This window comes from Haliaeetus leucocephalus, unplaced genomic scaffold (assembly GCF_000737465.1).
Source record: "Haliaeetus leucocephalus isolate CR32 unplaced genomic scaffold, Haliaeetus_leucocephalus-4.0 Scaffold339, whole genome shotgun sequence".
NCBI classification, from domain to species: Eukaryota; Metazoa; Chordata; class Aves; order Accipitriformes; family Accipitridae; genus Haliaeetus; species Haliaeetus leucocephalus.
The window spans coordinates 13,027,571-13,027,826 of NW_010972775.1; positions in this window are offsets into that span (position 1 = coordinate 13,027,571).

Below are 256 nucleotides of genomic sequence, written 5' to 3' on the forward strand. Positions count from 1 at the left end.
ACGGCTGTAGGCGCCACGCTGGCTTTGCACTTTTCAGCTGCACCTTCCTGTTAAAATCCAAATATTTCAGGTATCACCTCCTTAAAACCTGCGCAGGAGCCAAGGAAAGCGCCCCGCACATCTCAATCCTATTTATGTCAACGTGCTTTGTATCAAATCCTAATCGGTGGGAATCAGTCCTTCCCCCCCGGCGGGCTTTCCCCCGCCGCCCGGGCGCCGCGGCCTCAGGCCGCCGACCCCTCTGGGGGCCCCGGGG